Genomic DNA, 19,837 nt, shown 5'->3' on the forward strand with positions numbered 1-19,837 from the left:
TATATTTTATTAATTTATTCATATTATACCTCAATGGTTATCCCATCGCTTGTATCCTCCCATTCCTCCCTCCCTCGCATTTTCCCCTTACTCTCCTCCCCTATGACTGTGACTGAGGGGGACCTCCTCCCCCTGTATATGCTCATAAGGTATCAAGTCTCTTCTTGGTAGCCTGCTATCCTTCCTCTGAGTGCCACCAGGCCTCCCCATCCAGGGGACGTGGTCAAATATGGGGCACCAGAGTTCATGTGAAAGTCAGTCCCCACTCTCCACTCATCTGTGGAGAATGTCCTGTCCATTGGCTAGATCTGGGTAGGGGTTCGAAGTTTATTGCATGTATTGTCCTTGCCTGGTGCCATAATTTGAGCAGGACCCCTGGCCCAGATCTGCCTATCATAATGTTCTTCTTGTAGTTTTCTAGGACCCTCTGGATCCTTCTATTTCCCCATTCTCCCAAGCTTCTCTCACCTAGAGTCCCAATAGGATGTCCTCTCCTCTGTCCCACTTTCCTGATAAGTGAAGACTTTCATGGGACACGCCCCTTGGGTTAGTGTCCAGATATAAGTGAGTATATACCATTTGACTCTTTTTGCTTCTGGGTGAACTCACTCATTATGATCATTTCTAGTTGAATCCATTTGTCCACAAATTTCAGGAATTCCTTGTTTTTAATAGCTGAGTAGTATTCCATCATGTAAATGTACCACAATTTCTTGATCTATTCTTCTATTGAGGGACACTTAAGCCCATTTTTTAAAATGTATTTTCTTTATACTTTTATCATCCTCATTTCTGTGAGTTGCCCAGCTCTTCATTTGCATAGTTACTTTTGTTGTTATGGTTTTTAATGTGGGGTTACTCTTTATATATCATGGGTGTGGTTTAATTGATAACACATGTATAAAAACATTTTTTCCCATTTGCTATTTTTTAATTTATTTTTAGTATTATGAACAGACATCATTTACTTTTCATATCTGAATTAAAAAGTACTATCAGATTGAATATCATACAAATATTGACTTCTAGTAGTCTTCTAACATACACTCATATTTATATTCCTAGGTCATCTCTATATAATTGTAAAATTTTAATCATGTCACAGAAAATATGACAGAGGCAGATAAATATTTAGAACTCCCACAGTTTTCAGATAAATTATGTGGTGACAAAAATAGACTCTAGCGTACTCCAGTGTCCTTTTAAGAATATACTCAGCCGTTCACATTTAAGGCATAGCACTATCACAATTCAGCCTTATCTACCTGTTGGAAAATGTTTGTCTTTTTTTGTGTGCACTTTTCTCTTGATTGCACCCTTCACTTCCTTGTTCCTCAAGCTATAGATGAGGGAGTTCAGCATGGGGATCACTACAGTATAAAACAAGGAAATCATCTTGTTCATGTTCAAGGAAAAACTTGCACTAGGTCGGACATAGATGAAGAAAAGTGTCCCATAGAGGATGGAGACAGCTGCCAGGTGAGAGGAACATGTAGAGAAGGCTTTTTGTTTCCCATCAGAAGTTTGAATCTTCAAAATTGTCATCAAGATGCAGACGTAGGAAACTATGATAATCAGACAACTGAACACTCCTATCGCTCCAGAAAAGACAAAAAGCACAATCTTATTAATCTGGGAGCCTGCACATGCTAAGGAAAATAGTGGAGAAGTGTCACAGAAGAAATGGTTGATGGTATTTGGACCACAAAACGATAAGCAGAAAGTCAAAGTTGTTTGGGTTGTGATGTTTGACAACCAGATGCACACAGACTCTCTGAGACATAATGAGTGTATACAGCAAGGGCGTGCAGATGGCGATATACCAATCATATGCCATGGAGGCAAAGAGGAAACACTCCATCCCCACAAAGAAACCAAAGAACCACATCTGTACTGCACAACCCACGAAAGAGATCCTTTTTTTCTCTGCGAAGATGTCACAGAGCATCTTTGGAGCTATAGAAGAAGAAGCACAAATCAACAAAGGACAGGTGGCTGAGAAAAAAGTACAGCCTGGGGTCGGCCCATATGAGAGTGATCATGCCCAAGTTGCCCCCCAGGGTTACAAGATATACAAAGACGAGCACGGTGAAAAGTACAATCTTCTGATGGAGATGATCCGTGAGGCCCAGAAAGAAAAACTCAGTTACAGTGGTCTGATTATTTTCCTCCATTCTCAGTTCAGTTCTGTTGTAGGACAAAAGTGTATTCTCTTGTTATAACAGCCACTACAATTACAAATGTGTACTTCAGTGAAATGTTTCCTTAAGGAGGTTTGTAACAAATTATTGGACAACATTACTGAACTGGACGATGATATTTCTATCCTCTGTGGCTGGTAAGCTATGTGAATATCTTGAACTCTGGATGATGATATTTCTATCCTCTGTGGCTGGTAAGCTATGTGAATATCTTGAACTCTGGATGATGATATTTCTATCCTCTGTGGCTGGTAAGCTATGTGAATATCATGAAAAATCATGTTTAAAAAAACTCTTCTGTTTATTCTTCTGCAACTCTTCCCACAAAGGTAGCATAGCTGCATGATCTAAATTTACCTCAATAAAATTATATTTTAATATAGACATGTTATGCTTGTGAATAGTTATAGTTGTTCATGTTCATAAATATCTGCCCTTAAGAAGAAAAAATGTATAAATTCTTTCACAGATATGATGCTAAAGGACATGAAATTTACCTAGTAGATGGAGAAGTGTGATACTGACAGTCCTTTGCCACAGAGATTATGCAGAAAATCAATCATAATTATCTAAGATAATATAAAATTATATCTCAGGATTTCTAGTATTTTATATAAGATTCTTAGATATACATGCTTAAATCAATCAATAGCATTTCTAAAATGCCGACTATGCCTTTTATTCACAATACATTTTTTATTTATTAATCGAAGGAAGAGCAATTGTTTAAAAGCCCTAGAAGAGAATCATGTAGGATAATTTATTAAAATAAAATTGGTTAATGCAACATGATCAAATTATGTTCCTTAAATTAAAAAAGATAGAGTATTGGTGTTATTGATAATTTCTGTAGGTAAATACATAAAATTTTCAAATTGCTGGTAGTGACTACATAATTCAAATAGTTTCAATAGTATAAAGTGATTGAAATTATTTGAATAATTCTAAATAAATGTTTTTCAGAAGTCACAAACATTACGTTGAAATTTGGAGTAGGAGACTGCTAACATGCAGAAATGTTTGTGTTTATGACCATCCAAAATACTAATACAGATAACTGCATGGAGCAAGGACAAGTACACACAGCATTTAGCTTTGGACCAATCACTATTTATTTGATTGGTTTGTTTTTATTCATTTATTGCAAGCAATTTTGAACCTTACATAAAATATGTCCCATAATCTTTATGTCCTTCTCATGTCTTTATGCTAGAATCTAAATTGTCATTTGCACATTATTTCTTGTAAAATTATGTATTTAAATGTGACAAAACTATATGCATTTTCTATACTATTTTATTATATATAATAATATATTATTCTCATGGGTGTTTTTCTTGATAAAAAGTTGCTGGAAAATTTAAGGACACAAAAATATCTTAGTGTTTTTAAGGACTACAATAAATTCCTATTAAAATGACTCTAAGTTATTTAAAAATCAAGCAATACTCTTCAGAAGAAAATACATGAACCACTTCCTCAGGCTTATAGGACTTTGGGTTTCCAGCGTTAAGACTGACCTTCTTAGTCCATATTTCATAAACTTCATGCAGTTCAACCTACAGTGCATCACCTCTTTAGGAATATTTTTTCTGCAACTCCTTTTATCATTTAAAAGACAATTATCCTTTTTTGGCTAAGAAGGATGGATTCTTCACCCTACATGGTGATGGCCTTTATTCAAAGCATGACTTTTCAAATACTTGGTGAAGCAGATGAACTGTCCATGCTGATGGCCTAGTCATGAAGAGAAATTTCCTGGGTGAGTGTTCACCCACCTACTGCACAAAATAAAGAACCTCACCTGGAGCTACCAGTAACTCAGATCCAAGTCCCTAAAGAGCAGCTTAGTCTCAGGGGCTCACACCTGAAAAAACAAAATTAACATGGCCTCAACAGCATCAAGGCCACATATTAATTTTTAACAATAGGTTATTAATAAAACTCTGTGTGTGTATGCATGAGGAGGTGTGCGGTGTATGTATGTGTGCTTTTACTTGCTAATAAAACCCTCTTTCAACTTGAATTTTTACCCCAGCCTATATGAATTTATTACAGAGTAAGAGTTAGCGTTAAAATGTACTTACCTGTGCATATGACATATGAGCATTTTCATGTCCTCTATTACCTTTTTTATGTCTTTACTTCTTTCCCCTCACATGTCCATAATAGTCCTCTCGTTACTTGCAGATCCTGTCTTTCTCCTACACATTCATTGAGCTCGTGAAAAGACCCTATCTTCCATGAGCAGAGATCGAAGCAATAAACAGTCATTTGCCTTACTTGAAGTAATTTTCGCTCTTCATTCTGAACAGGCAATTGGTGCATATATCCTGATTCCACAGTTTACACATTGTCATTTTCAATAATATTCTAATATTGTATGAGCTTTCTTCTAGTGGTTTGTTTCTTACATGGATAGCAGCATGTTCACTGGAGACAGAAATCTAGAGAGTACAACACAGAGTAACACAACACTCCCTGGTGTAGACATTTTCATAAGGTCATCTAGATAAGAATTGAAAAGATAAGACATTAACACCAAAAGTTCATATCAGTTCCAAGCAACATCTGCTTACTTCCAGGCAGGAAATTTTTAAATAAATAAAGAACATCAATTATTTAACTCCTAGAGAAGAATATGTCACAAAAATTACGTGGATGAGAATATTTCTAAGCAGGAAATCATCGAGAAAAGAAGAAGAGTAAAATTTAGGAAAGCTGGAGTTAAGACTAAAGCTGAAAAATATTCGGCATGGCTGGAGCTGGGAAGCAAACACTGTCCATGACAGAAGGGTCCATAAGAGAGAAGACAGTGTCCAGTCATATGACATTTGTTGTATTATGTCAGTCCTCATCTTCAATGAGAACATGATGTTTTATCCCCATCATGAAGAGAATGTGTATCATTATTTTATCTTTCCCAGTATTCCATTGGTAGCTCATGTATAACTTCTATAAACACCCATTTCTAAAATAAAATGTCTCCATAATGCTATGTTAACATCAGACCAAGTAAGTACTAGAGTAAAGTTTAAAAAAAAACTAAGCAAGGATAGAGGAGGCAGGCCTATGATTTTAAAAAATGCACCAACTTATAAACACATTATAATCCCAAAATCAAATATCTAAAAGCAAAACTTCAAAATATTAAAACCTGCCTTTAATTGGACTAAAAAGGGGGAGATGTTGGAGGATGTTTCCTTCACCCTGTACTCAAATACTGGGTTTTTCATACCCAGAGTTCTTGTTGCAGGTTGGTCATTGGCATTGGCATTATTATGAAGCATCCCTGTCTCCCTGTTGTGTAAAAATAGTTCTCCATCACTTCTGATTGGTTAATAAAGAGCTGAATGGACAATAAGTTGGCTGGAGAGCTAAGATTGGAGTTCTTATCCTGGAGAGGGGCTTCCAGGTGAGGACGAGAGAAAAGAGAGTTGGCATGAGGACACAGGTGAGAGAAAAAACAGCCAGGGCACCACTAAGATGGCAGGTAATGGGCCACATTGCTGGGAAATAGGCCAGATGCACATAAACAGGTTAAAATATCTCAGTATATGCCCATCTATAGTTCCCGATGCTTTTAATGAGTATAATAGGTCTCTATGTCATTATTTGTGAGGTAGGGCAGGCATAGAAAAGCCCCTAGATTCACATGCCTGGTGTAGCTTCTTAGGTTCTGTCCAGTTCTTTCCTTTTCTGAGACAGGGTCTCTCAGGCCTGAAGTCTGCAGGTTCATCTAGGCTAAAGCTGACCAGTCAGATCCAGGGCTTCCTGTCTTTGAATCCACTGCACTGAATTATAAATGTGATCCACCATGCTTGAGGTTTTTATGTGGATGCTGGAGTGCACACTCAGGTCCTCCTACTCCCCTTTTGCCAACTGAGCTCTCTTCTCAGCTTAAGCTTTTTATTTATTCATAGATACTTTAGACTTATGATAAAAAACAATTATGAAAATTATCAGGTACCAGTTACATTCACATTTGTATTTGGCAACCTTGAAGAAAGCACTCTACTATCTATTCTGTCTTGGTGAGTTCAGAGTTCTGTATTTAAATCAGTTTTGATCACAACTTGCATTTATCATCTCTTCCATTTTTTATCATCTCTTCCATTTTTTTTCATCTCTTCTATTTTGACCTTAAAACATTTTCTTAAATCCTGAACAATTTAGGCTTAATGGTGAGATTTAACTATCTAGTCTTCAATCCCATCAGAAAGCTAAGAAGGATAAATATTACCTGAGTAAACACAAAGTGCAAAGCAAGCATCTTTCAAAATTATAGAAATGGCAGAGACAGCTGGTTACCTGGACAGTCGTGCAGGGCTTCTCAGTAACACTAAGGCGTCGCCTGCTGCCTTCTAGCCTAGTATAAAACAGACTTTTCTGTAAATCAGGAATGATGAAAAACAGCCTAACTTGTATTGGCAAAGCTTGACAGATGATTCCTTTTGTGTCCTGCAAATATATATATGGTTTTCTAGAGAGGGTTCTCTATGTTAGTCTTGGCTGTCCTGGAGTCACTTTGTAGACCAGGCTGGCCTCAAACTCAAAGCAATCTGCCTGCCTCTGCCTCCCGAGGGCTGGGATTAAAGGAGTGTGCGACCATGCCTGGCTATTTGAAGCAATCTGGATATGCAGGTTCGTCAAAGCCCATCATCTTCTTTGAAGCAGAATAGGGATGCTGCCAGGCTCTGACATGTCTCACTGTCAAAAAAAAAAAAAAGCCTCTTTATTAATAAAACATCTTTAAATGTCATGTTCTATAGATCCCTGAAGTGATTGTGTGTGTGTGTGTGTGTGTGTGTGTGCACGTGTGTGTAAGACCATACTATATATCTATAGCATATCTGAATAGGCAAACATTGCTTGTTTCTAGCTTTTTGCTATGTGTTTAACTTTGAAAACATCAATAGGAGGCTAAATAAATCTTATTTCTGTGATTAAACAAGCTAGTTGCCACAGACCATCTCAGTTGGGTCCTTGGGAACGAGAGTTCTCAAAGTGTTGGTGAGCGAAGATCGGCGAAGCAACAAACAGACCAACCCAGGGGTGAGTCTAAATCTGAGTGTATTGTAGGCAAGCAAGCTAGATTTTTATACACATTTTTTGAAACGAGGTATATTTTTTCTGGTTACATTTTTTTCATACAATTCAAAATACAGGATACAGAGTAATAATGTTGTCATCATTGAATCATCATTCTTTTTTGGTTTTTCGAGACAAGGTTTCTCTGTGTAGCCTTGGCTGTCCTAGACTCACATTGGAGACCAGGCTAGCCTCGAATTCACAGGGTTCCACCTCCCTCTGCATCCCAGGTGCTGGGATTAAAGACGTGCACCACCACTGCCCATTCTTAAGTCATTGGACTGGTATCTGTACGCATGTGCCCTCTTTATCAAAGGTCAATGTTCTCTCATTATGTCAAACATCTGTGTGTCAAGACAGTTTTTTTCTTAGCTCTTCTTGTCACTATCTGGAGCTTTCTTAAACACTTTATTTGTGAGTCATAATATAAACTATGATTAATCCTTAGCTATGTTTTTATTAACAAGTGGAATGGAGCTTGGTGGTAAAATCACCTGAATGACCCTTGGCTGCAGTCCTAAGTTAGGGCATCTCCTAGCAACACAGTTACTCTTGAAAAGTTCTGATATGAAAGTAAAAACAGATAGAATGTTCCCAAACAAGAAAGCTGCGATCAGTTACTCCTGGCAGGAACATCAGACCCATTCCTGGAGGTTCTCCCTGGGTCGTCGCCTCGGGTTGTGCGGTTTCATCTGTCATCATCTCACATTGTGCAGTATCATTTGTCACACAGACTCCCCTGGAGGGGTCGTGACAACTGGTACCTAGCATGACCATAAGTTTGATTGACTAATAACTTATGTTTCTTAACTATCCTAAACAGTTTGCAGTAGGAGCTTTCAATAGGACTAGAACATTTGCATTTTTAAATGAGTTGCTTTTTTTTTCTTTTTTTTTAATTTTATTAATTTATTCATATTACATCTCAATGGTTATCCCCTCCCTTCAACAAGAGTTGAAATATACATAGAAACATACATACATATTATAACAAAATATAACCTTAAACTTGTATCAGTATACAAAAATGCATGTTAATGTAAAATATCTGAGTCTTTTTTTACTTTTTTATTATTAATTTATTCTTGTTACATCTCAATGGTTATCCCATCCCTTGTGTCCTCCCATTCTTCCCTCCCTCCCCTTTTCCTCTTATTCCCCTCCCCTATGACTGTTCCTGAGGGGGATTACCTCCCCCTGTATATGCTCATAGGGTATCAAGTCTCGAGTCTTTTTTATAGTTTCTAGTCTAAAAATAAATTCAATAATCTTCCTTTTATTCTATAATTCCTATACCCCAGTTTTTCATCCCTTCTCCCTCCTTTTTCCTCTAACACTAAATAGGAGAGAAGAAAAGATAGAGGAAAGAAAAAGAAAGTGAAAAAGAGAACCCTGAATCTAACCTCCTTATTTTGTTTCCTTTCGTGACAAGACCTTTAACAAATTGCAACCAATCGCCCTTAAATGACAACAAACATCCACCTCCCACTGAATGACCAAAAATCACTCACCAATTTTTTTTTTTTTGAGAATAGGGCATCATTCTATTACAATATATTCCTGCTGGGGTCAACATTCTCTTTGGGGGACCCTAAATGAAATTGGCATAATGCTCAAGTCCTAAGAAAGCTAGCTGAAACACTCTCTGTGTGATGGGAAAGTGCAAGGCATAACGGAAGTCTGTGAGGCTGGACCATCTTAACTAGCCATTTTTAAGTAGTTCTAGATGCAACATTTTGAGGAAACAACTATTGAGGCAGTCTGTGAGATTGGATTACCTGGGATACTTTTCTTCTTTGGTGTCTGGTCCTTTTGCTCTGTAAACATATAAGCTTTTAAAGGCAATATACAGTTCCATTAGCATATGTATGGAATGCGCAGTGTGCAGTGTGCACAAATCAGTTAAAGATGATTCTCTGCTCTATGTTCAAGCAGGTGAAAGTCTGGATTAGGCTGATCTAACTCAAAAGTCTTTTCTAAAATCTAGTGTTTTTTCAACACCTTTGCTATCTGTCTCATTGACATTTTAAAATCTTAAAGTAATAAACCATTATTTATTTCTGGGAGATCCTATATTCCTCTTTTGTTCTATTAACCTCTCGTCTAAAGCATAGCTAGATCTTTTCACAACTGGCTGACACGTAGGACTGTAAAATATATCCTAACATGTTTTATGCCATAATATCTAAAAAATTCTTGTATTCTAATAGATACATATGCTGGAGTATCATAAGCTTTAATCTGTAAAGGCATTTCCCAGACTGCCATCACCTTTAATAAATGTGCAATCTTAGAATCTTCCTTTTCAGAATTCAAGGCAAAAGCATATTAGAATTCTGAATAGGAATCTAGGGTGCACATACTTTAACTCTGTTGTATGACATTGCTCCAAGGTGGTGTCTGTAAGCAGAGTCTGTATTTTTAACTCAGCACATAGACCTTCATCTAGTGACTGATCCTTGACAATATAAACATAACATTTAGTCTTATTATGCTGGTTTGTAGCTGAAGCCTCTTTGTTGAGCATCTCCATGGGCTGCCATTCTGCAATTTCCTTAAGCCTTTGTGGATCTTTCTCATCTGGAACCACCTTTGTGCTGTTGTGGAAGGTTCCAGATTGGATTCTTCTGAAGATCCACATTCTGAGCCACAGGATTTTCCAATCTCTTCTCTATCGCATCCACTCTAGAATTTACTTTTTCAGTTTTTCATTCTCTAAGTCAGCTTTCTTCTGAACCCTCATAAAGAGGATATATAATATTACAATCATTATTCAAAACATAATCATTTCTATGCTGAAAGTCAAAACAAAACTATACAGGGTCCAAATGTCCTTTTCTATAGTGTTTTCCATTTTTAATATGAAAACTCGTTCCCATTTTATTCTGCCTAACATTCTGCTTTTTTTCAGAGACTTTATTATGCACATTTACAGAACATTTTATTTATTTTTCCTTCTCTCTCCTTTGGAGACTTTACTTTCTATGATCATTTATTTACCTTCTTTTTACTTTAATATATTTTCTGTATTTAATTGTTTTTATTTTCATTTATATTATTTTATTATTTTTTACATATACGTTGATGTTATTACACATATATACAGTAAACTACCTGCAGCAAGAAGAACCATGGCACAATCAGGAATTATATAAATGTTACATTCATAGTGTTTTGGCTATTTGTATTTGGCAGCCTTGAAGGAAACATCTTTCTGATCTTAATACGTCCAAAATTCTGAATTGAATATATCTATCATTTCTATCATTATCAACTTAAAACATCTATCTACACTTAAAAACATCTTAACCCCTGAACAACTAAGCTTAATTGTAAAACTAAACTATGTGGTCTTCAACTCCATCAGAGTCTTGAAAAGGAATAAACTTGATTACCTGAGTATACAGGGAGTGCAGGTTAGTAGCTTCCCAAATGAGAAGATGACAGAAACAGTTTTCTACTTGAATAGTCATCCAAGTCTCTCTATAGCATTGGAGCATCATCTTCAGCCTTCAAGCCCAATATATCTGACAGACATATTTGTGAGGCAAGAACTATTGAGGACTTGCTTACCCTGTCTTGGCAGAGTTTGGCTGTCGACTCTGCCTATATCCAAGCTTGCTCTTTTTTAGTCAGATTTCTGTCTGCGGTAGAAACAAGGACATTTTGCCCAATCTATATTTAATTTTTATAATCCTTTTCCCATCTTTATATGGCTTATTCATTTGGTTTTTTGCAGTTGGTGTATGTGTGTGTGTGTGTGTGTGTGTGTGTGTGTGTGTGTGTGTGTGTGTGTAGCCATGATTGTCCTGGACTTGCTTTGTAGAGCAGTCTGGCTTCGAACTCATAGTGGTCCACCTTCTTCTGCCTCCCTGAGTGCTTGGATTAAAATAGTACAGCACCACATCAAGATGTGGCTTATTCTTTAACTTAGCTCTCTCTCTCTCTCTCTCTCTCTCTCTCTCTCTGTGTGTGTGTGTGTGTGTGTGTGTGTGTGTGTGTGTGTGTGTGTGTGTGTGTAATTTTGTTTGTGTGCCTTCTGCCATTCCAAGTTTCTCTGCCCTGCTGCCTTCTATGTGAGTGCAGTCCATAGTTGTTATTGTTGTTGCTGTTTTGTTGTGGTGATTGTAGTTCTTCTCCTTCTCCTTCTCCTTCTCCTTCTCCTTCTCCTTCTCCTTCTCCTTCTCCTTCTCCTTCTCCTTCTCCTTCTCCTTCTCCTTCTTCTTCTCCTTCTTCTTCTCCTTCTTCTTCTTCTTCTTCTTCTTCTTCTTCTTCTTCTTCTTCTTCTCATTTGTTGGTTATTTGTTGTGGATCGGCTAGCACATAGCACCGGTTGTTGGCCCTGCCCCAGCCCTTCTGCTCAGAGCAAAGAGGTGGTTCTGTTACTTGGCTCTGTCTAGCACACTGACTATCCCCCCCACCCCCTCCCCCAGGCCTCTCCACTTTGGGCTGGTCCAGTGCTCTGACATCCAGCCACTCTGGGAAGGTGGTGCCAATGGCTACATCCTCCACCAGGACTCAGAAGACCCAAATGGACTGCAGTTTTGCCTGCCATCTGTAGCTCATAGGCTCTGATTACCTCCCAACTCTGGCTGGAGCTGCTGAATGCAGCACAGGTGCCCATTAGTCTGGCAGCTCCATCTACTCCAGCTCTCTGTGAAGTTTTCCATATGCGAGGCTTGCCTGAGGCTCTGGCCTGCTCTTTGTTTTTGTTTTTGTTTTGTTTTATATTTATTCATTTTACATCCCAATTGAATGAGAACTAAGCATCCGCCCTAGGATCCTCCTTGTTATTTAGCTCCTTTAAGTCTGTGTATTGTAGTGTGGTTATCCTGTATTATGTGGCTAATATCCACTTATAAGTGAGTAAACATACCATGGGTGTCCTTCTGGGTCTGGGTTACCTCATGCAAGATTTCATTTTTTTTTTTAATCTTCAAATACCTTTATTTTATTGTGAGAGTAAACATTTTAGGCACTTTTTATTATATTGCAGATACCTTTAAATATCTAACATTGATTAGATACCCTTAAGCCTGTGTTGAAATGAATGAACTCCAAGCATCTGGGGGGACACCTCACGTACAGGTTGGTGACATGGATGGTCTATCGGCCTTTTGGAGCACTGTAAAATGTGAAGGAAGAACCAAGCAAGGCAAAGGGCAACAGCCATTTCTCACTGGGCGATGCTGTGAGAGCATGTGAAATTAGGTTTCTTTGCCATTGGGTTGAGGACAAATGATGCCAGAATTTAACATTTAAAGAGGAAAAACAAAACTTGCTGTAGTTAAAGCCAAGAGGGTGATACCTGGCTCCCTTTCATGACCCAGCTGTGTCCCTGGTGGCTGGTGCGGGTGTCGGCCTATATCAGCAAAACCGCCTGAGAGGCTGCCAGCATCTGTGCCGGGCCTGAAAATAAAGCTGTTCTGTATCACCCCTTTGACTATTAGAAATAGAAACCACGTCCTGGCCCACATGTGGGAGAGACAAACTTCTTTTTTTTTTTTTAACATTTTATTAATTTATTCATATTACATCTCAGTTGTTAGCCCATCCCTTCTATCCTCCCATTCCTCCCTCCCTCCCATTTTTCCCCTACTCCCCTCCCCTATGACTGTGACTGAGGGGGATCTCCTCCCCCTGTATATGCTCATAGGGTATCAAGTCTCTTCTTGGTAGCCTGCTATTTTTCCTCTGAGTGCCCCCAGGCTCTCCATCTAGGGGACGTGTTCAAAAATGGGGCACCAGAGTTTGCATGAAAGTCAGACCCCCACTCTCCACTCAACGGTGGAGAATGTCCTGTCCATTGGCTAGATCTGGGTAGGGGTTCGAAGTTTACTGCCCATATTGTCCTTGGCTGGTGCCATAATTTGAGCAGGACCCCTGGACCCAGATCCACGCGTCATAATGTTCAGAGACAAAGTTCTTACGTAAAGTGTGGAAACAGTGCCAGAGAACACTAGAGCCTTGCTTGGAGTATCCCAGGATACAGGATACAGGATCCATTAAAGGAGATTGACTAGTCACTGTCCTCCACTTTCTTTTTGGAGCCCAGTGTGGTCTTTGAAATGCAAGGCATTCATTTACCAGCCAATCCCTCTTCCTTCCTCCCTTACCGAAGTCTAGCATCAAGAGCATCCAGGACCTAGGAAATGCATTCATTCTGTTTTCCTACCTCTTAGTTATTATTTTAGTTGTGCATATTTGCAGGTCATTATTCATTGAACACACATACCAAACCAAAAATTTCCTTATTTTTAATAGTTGAGTAGTATTTGATTATGAAAATGTACCACAGTTTCTCTGTCCATTCTTCAGTTGAGAGACATATAGGTTGCTTCCAGATTGTGACTATTATGAATATTGCTGCTATGAACACAGTTAAGCAAATGCCCTGGTTGCACTGTGGAGCGTCTTTCAGGTATATAGCCAGGAGGGGTATAGATGTATAACTGTTGCCAATTTTCTGAGAAAGTGCCAGGTTGATTTCCAAAATAGTTGTACAAGTTTGCACTTGCACTGGCAATGGAGGAGTGTCCCCCTTTCTCCACATCCTTCCCAGCATGCGCTGTCACTTGAGGTTTTTATCTCAGCCATTCTGATAGTTCTGTGTGCTGTGTAACATTAATAATTATAGAAGAGGTCATGAATTCAAGGGTGGAGTTAAGGGGCCTTTAAAGATTTAAGGGGGAAATGTTTTATGTAATTTTCAAAACTAAAACATTAAAGATAAGGATTTTAAAATGTCAAAAACAAGATACTATGCTGAATAACATCATAGAGACAGCCATACATATGCACAATATACTTAGAATTACAAAGAAGAAAGATAGAAAAGAACCACACATTTCTTCATCATAGTTAAAACATTTAATATAAAGAACAAAGAGAGATCATTATGAACTGGAAGACAGAAATGACAAGCCGTAAACAAAGCAAGCCTATCAAAGTGAATCTAACTCCTAGCATAACCTCCAAAATACAGGAGTGTGTGGAACAATATTTCTATCTTTGAAAGACAATACTGGTGGTCTGAATTATCACATACAGCAAAAATAGCCTTCATGATTGGAGGATAAAAGAAAAAATTTCATGATGAGCACAAACTAAAGGACATATGACTATTAATCTAGTGTTAGTGGGGTTACATGAAGGCTTACTACAGGCCAAAGGAAAAAATACATGAAGACATGGCATAACCACAGTGAAAGTATTAATAAGAAATGAGGATTATACATGCATGCCCATGAAAACAGGATTTATTCAATATATAGGTTTTTGTCTTTGGGAAAACATAATTGGTACTAAGAATTGATCTATGGCTTAGTTGTTCCTACCTGTGACTCTATAAAATAGTTCTCCACAAGCCATTTAATTAAAATCTAATATGTACATTTATTTATTTATTCGAGCATTCATGCACCTGGGTACACATGTTGCACCACAAGAATGTGGGTGCCAGAGAAGCTAGAAAGGGGTGTTAAATCCCGTAAAAATAGAGTTACAGGTGGTTTCAAGGCACTTGGTGTGAGTGTTGGGAACTAAATCTGGGTCTTCATCAGGAGCATCAAGCACTTTTAACCACTGGCTCCTCTCTGGCTCCAAACATCTAAATTGTTCTTGAATTAGCTTCACATTTCAAAAATAATAATTTCTTCTTATGGTGGACTTAGAGTTTTTTCTTCAATTTTTATTGCAGTCATATATGTTTGTTTGTTTTGTTTTGTTGGTTGGTTTGGGGTTTTGTTGTTCTTGGAGGGTGATTGTTGTTGTTGTTGCTATTGTTTTACATTAACACTATTATTCCTAAGGTCTCAATTTCTAAGTGACACTATTCTTGACTGGAAGTTTATTGAATCTATCATTTCTGTTGGAAACTTCAAAAATTATTGATGGAAATGAAGCCCTTCAGCAGGAAAGAACGGATATACACAATAAGAGTTTCATTAACATTGAAAATCACTAATTTTTCAGCTACATTAAAAGACACTGTAATGAGCATTTAGCTTAACCTCATGATCAATAAACACAACAAATGGTTTTTCCACACATTTTTAGAAATTTATATTCTGCCAAGTCACAGGTCTGTGACTTATAAATCATTTTCTGAATTTCTTAATTTTTGCTCTTTTGATTGTAACTATGTATAGTCATATTAATAACACAAAGAATAGTTTCTCTCACTGCCTATTTTCTTGTTTTTAAAAACATTTTTTAAAGTTTTTCTTTTTTTGCTTATTTACATTTGTCTGTGTGAATATCTACCACGTGTGTGGTGTGCCAGCAAATGCCAGAACAAGGCATCCAGTCCCCTTGTGGTTGTAGCTACAGGTGACTGTGCTTCACAAATGAACACAGAGAACCAAGCTTGGGTCCTCTGAGAGGACAGCAGGAATCTTTAATTGATGAGCCATCTCTCTAGTTCCTACTACATTCTTTAAAATCAAGTTCATTGTGCTTTGGTTACATTAAATTATTAATCTTTATATCTAATTAAAAAGTGTAGGCACAGTAAACATTATGCAAATATTTACCTTTTGTGTCCTAGTGTATTTTTACTTGTTATTATGTAAATATGTTATTACATAATTATATTATGTGTGCATGTTCTCAACCCACCTTCCTATAATTTTGCAAAACCAATCATGTCAGAAAGACTAAGACAGGCAGTAATACATATGCGCATTCTCCATTTCTATTTCAAATAATCTAGCAATGGGAAGAACTTGTTTCTTCTATATATCTACTCAAGTATATATTCAGCACTGACATGGAATGCATGATGCAGGGCTTGGCCTTACCAATCTGTTGGGAAATGTTTTCTTTGTACTTTTCTTCTGAATGCGTCTTTCACTTCCTTGTTCCTCAAGCTGTAGATGAGGGGGTTCAGCATGGGGATCATGACAGTATAGAACAGGGAAATAACTTTATTGGTATCAAGTGAAAAGTTTGTACTAGGTTGGGCATAGATGAAGAAAAGAGTCCCGTATAGGATGGAGACAGCTGCCAAGTGAGAGGAACAGGTTGAGAAGGCTTTCACCCTCCCATCGGCGGTCTGGATCTTCAAGATGGCGATCATGATACAAAGGTAGGAAACTACGATAATCAGACCACTAAGCACTCCTATTGCCCCATCAAAGACAAAAAGCACTATCTTGTTGATTGAGGCATCAGCACATGCTAGGGAAAGCATTGGGGAAATATCACAGAAAAAGTGGTTGATAGTGTTTGGGCCACAGAATGGTAAGCAAAAAGTCAATGTTGTGTGAGTTGTGATATTTACAGCAGCTAGAATGTAAGGTCCTAGGACAAACGGCACACAGACCTTCTTGGACATAATGAGAGTATACAGCAAGGGTTTGCAGATGGCTGTGTACCGATCATATGCCATAGCAGCAAGGAGGAAGCATTAAGTTCCCACAAAAAGACCAACGAGCCATAGCTGCACAGCACAACCACAAAGGAGATGGCTTTTTTCTCAGTAAAGATATCACACAGCATCCTGGGAGCTATGGAAGAAGAAGAGCACATATCTATGAAGGACAGGTGGCTAAGAAAAAAATACATAGGTGTGTGCAGCCTTGGGTTCACCCATATGAGAGTGATCATGCCCAAGTTACCCCCCAAGGTGATGAGACAAATATAAGCATTATGAAGAGTATAATCTTCTGATAGAGATGATTTGTGAGGCCCTGAAAGAGAAACTCAGTCACCACAGTCCCATTCTTTTCTTCCATGTCATCAGCTCAGTTCTGTTAAGAGACAAAAGTGTATTCCTGTATTACAAACTATCAATGACAATTAAAAATTATGTTGTGACTCAATGACAAGTTGACATATGCAGGTTTGTAACAGGCAGTTGAACAATACTGTACTAAGAGGTATTTCTAGATTCTGTGTCTGGGCAGAATTGTCTTTGGCAATGTATCCTTAATATGCTTAAATTGTGTGACTCTAAGAACTATCTAGGTATATGATATAAAGTTCCTTCATGTAAATTATGAAATTTTATTTGAAATGTGTTTAGAGACAAAGTTGTTCATATTCATAAAAGAAATATATTAAAAAGAAATAATATTTAAATGATATAAATGGTGCTATTTTAAAGTAGGCATGAAGAACCAATAATAACAGATGCCTAGTAGCAAAGAAATTAAGAGGGATATTGATATTTCTCATCTGAAATACATAATTTTAACAAAATAATATGATAAACATGAGTTTATTCCTCTGAATGTAAGAGATATGCACATGGTGCATATTGTGGTGAAAATAAAGATGTGCTGAGTTAAAATAATATAATATTTCACGTATTTTATATAAACCCTCAAGTCATTCAGGATGAACAAACCATAGTGATAACATATATAAAATAACGACTGTAAATTTTGTTCAGGGAAAACCCTCAAGAGAATACTTATAAGTGACTCAGTTAAGAAAGTATTAACTATTTCAGATTTACTAGAACAATATGATTACATAGAATGATTTATACTAAATCAACTATTTATGATAATTAATTATTTCCCTCTTTGAGTAAAAGAAATAACAATCATGTTGTTCACACTTTTTCCAGCTTAATGTGTAATTTTAAATACTTGATAGTGACATCAACTATTTAGTTTGTGATTCTCTTATCATACCAAGGCTACTTCCACAACACTACCTCTGTTCAGTACCACAGACAAATCCAAGTTTCCATAAGAATGAGTGCCTGTTGCTGAATGTTTGTAGATTTAGTCATCCAAATACAACTATGTATTTGTGTGGAGATAAGAGATAATATAGTATGCCCCTCTTCTATTCTGTTGCCAATCACTGGTTATCTATTTAAGTTTTATTTATTTGCTCATTGGAATTTGTTTCTTTGAGTCTTCTATGGGGTGAAAGGAATAATCCTTATACCCATCATATCTAATGTGGTCTTAGATTTTCTCTAGAACATTATTACTGTTTCATAGAGATTTATTTATTGTAAATGATAATGAAAGCTTGTACATTCACATTTACAAATTCATGTTTTAAAGTATGCATAATGTGTGCCATGATTGCCTTGGCTTCATTATTTTATAATATTCAAAACACACCTACTCATGTTTTGCTCCCATTTATGAAGAAAACACATGAAACACTTAAAAATCTCTAGATATTATCCATAGAGAAGATTCATAGACCTGGTGGCACTCAGAGGAAGGACAGCAAGTAGCCAAGAAGAGACTTGATACCCTATGAGAATATATAGGGGGACGTAATCCCCCTCAGGAACAGTCATAGGGGAGGGGAATAATGGGAAAATGGGGGGGGAGGAATGGGAGGATACAAGGGATGGGATAAACATTGAGATGTAACAAGAATAAATTAATAAAAAAAATCATATGTTTTAAAAAAATGTTATAATAAACATTTTATTCTTGGGAAAAAAAATATCTTGTATGATTTTTTCAAAATCCAGGCAGATCAATTCAGAAAACTCCACATATACTGTGATTTAGTGTTATGACAGTATATCCTCACTTCTACCACAGACAGAATTCTGCCTAAAAACGGGCAAGCTTGGATCTAGGCAGGGTTGATGGCCAAACTCTGTCAAGATGGGGTAAGAAAATCCTCAATAGTTCCTGCCTCATAGATATATCTGTCAGATATATTGGGCCAGAAGGATGAAGAGGATGCTCCAACATTATAGTTTTGGGTGACTGACCAGGCAGCAAACTGTCTCTGTCACTTTCTCATTTGTGAAGCTGTACTTTCTGTCTAGTCAGGTAATTAATTTTATTCCTTCTCAAGTCTCTGATGGAGTTGAAGATCAGATAGTTTAGTTATACAAGTAAGTTTAGTTATTAAGATATTTTGAGGTCTAGACAGATGTTTTAAGTTGATAATGACAACATATGATTGATATTTGATTTACATTTAGAATTTTAGATGCAGCAAGATAGGAAAGATGTTTTCTGACAAATACAAATTACCAAAACACTATGAATGTAACAATTATATAATTCCTGATTGTTTCGTAGTTCTTCTTTCTGAGGGTAATTTATTGTATATATGTGTAATAATATAAATGTATATATAAAAAAGAAAACTAAAAAAATAATTTAATAAACAAATGTCAGATGTATCCTGAGGTTTCTCCTCCATATTTCAAACACATACTATATGCCAAAATATAATATACTCACATCTTTCTGCATTGCCTTTAACTGCTTCAAAAGCTTTGACCATTTTCTAGAAGGAAGAATAATTCAGCATCTTGCATGATGGTAACCCTCTCTTGAGAGATTCAAGGCAGTTGGTAAAGAAAATGAACTTCCCATCAAGGGCATGAAGAGACAATCCCTGATTCAAATACTGCACACAATCAGGGAGCTCGTCCTGGGAGCTTACAAAAATTCAGAGCGAGGTCCCCAAAGAATTGAAACCTCAAAGGCTTACATACACCTGAAGAGGCAAAAATGATTTCAGCAGCATTTGGTTGTTATTCCATAAATGTGTCTTATCTCAGACCAACCATTTCTGAGAAGAGTGTGTGTGTGTGTGTGTGT

At 37.2% G+C, this 19,837-nt stretch overlaps 2 pseudogenes; both read right to left on the reverse strand.

Moving 5' to 3' along the window:
* Window positions 1-1,257: 1,257 nt before the first annotated feature.
* LOC127207392 (olfactory receptor 998-like) lies at window positions 1,258-19,837 on the reverse strand (annotated as a pseudogene).
* On the reverse strand, window positions 15,904-17,029 carry LOC127207394 (olfactory receptor 998-like; annotated as a pseudogene).

Source organism: Acomys russatus, chromosome 24 (genome assembly GCF_903995435.1).
Source record: "Acomys russatus chromosome 24, mAcoRus1.1, whole genome shotgun sequence".
NCBI lineage: Eukaryota > Metazoa > Chordata > Mammalia > Rodentia > Muridae > Acomys > Acomys russatus.